The sequence below is a fragment of the Macadamia integrifolia genome, chromosome 6, assembly GCF_013358625.1.
Source record: "Macadamia integrifolia cultivar HAES 741 chromosome 6, SCU_Mint_v3, whole genome shotgun sequence".
Lineage (NCBI taxonomy): Eukaryota > Viridiplantae > Streptophyta > Magnoliopsida > Proteales > Proteaceae > Macadamia > Macadamia integrifolia.
The window spans coordinates 29,388,922-29,389,820 of record NC_056562.1 but is presented as its reverse complement, the minus strand read 5'-3'; the positions used below and the strand labels follow the sequence as shown (position 1 = coordinate 29,389,820).

At 48.7% G+C, this 899-nt stretch overlaps 1 non-coding gene across 1 annotated transcript; it reads right to left on the bottom strand.

The window, feature by feature from the left end:
- Positions 1 to 827: 827 nt before the first annotated feature.
- TRNAG-GCC lies at positions 828 to 899 on the bottom strand. Its single transcript has one exon. It is a non-coding gene; the product is annotated as a tRNA-Gly (tRNA).

Genomic DNA, 899 nt, shown 5'->3' with positions numbered 1-899 from the left:
AGTAAATATCATTCTCCTCTCTATCATACTGTCTACAGTACGCTCGTTCCTGTCCTTGCGACTGGTTCTTCCCCAGTCTGGCCAAGGCAAGCTATGCTAACGACCTCAACTGCACTACCTAGCCAACCATCTTCACCCAATGTTTTCCCCCGTAGGGCATCACGTTCCTCAATGGCCAACTAGGAGCACGGAAGCGATGAAAGCATGCCCACTCTCGCCGGCTAACACAATGGATCAATGCAGGGGAGAAACGCCGAGAAGCCTAAGCTAGCTATCAGCTGCCGTACCCCAGCGGAGTGACGTCTTCTTATCGAGATGAACATGAGTGGTCAAGCCCTGCAATGAGATCATGCGCCCTAAGCCTGGGCTACTGTTGTGTGTTCCGATCCTTCCAGTGAGAGCTTGTGACCATCGCAGTGACCGCAGTATGCTTAATCGACTGTCTCTCTACCTTCTTGATCGTTGCATCACAAGTTCGCACGACAAGCCGCATTGTGCACTAAAGCTTGGATGATGAATGCCAAACAATTGAAAGATACAGGACTCTTTCAGAGCCTGTAATGTGTACCTAAGGGCTAGATACAAAGAGGCCTTCCCTCTCTTCCCTTTCTTTTGAGATGAATGCATGCGAACAACCATGACACGCTAGAAATGAGACAATTTCTAGCTGAAAACGATAACGATAGCTAGCTCTATAAAGGAGAGTTAGACGGAACACAAAGCCAATCGAGATTCAAAAAAGAAAACAAAGAAAAAGCCCTCCGCATATCGGATTTGAACCGATGACTGACGCACTCCACTCGTTACCACTGAACGACGAAGCCAGGAGCGGAAGGAGGGACTTGAACCCTCAACCTCAGCCTTGGCAAGGCTATGCTCTACCATTAAGCTATTTCCGC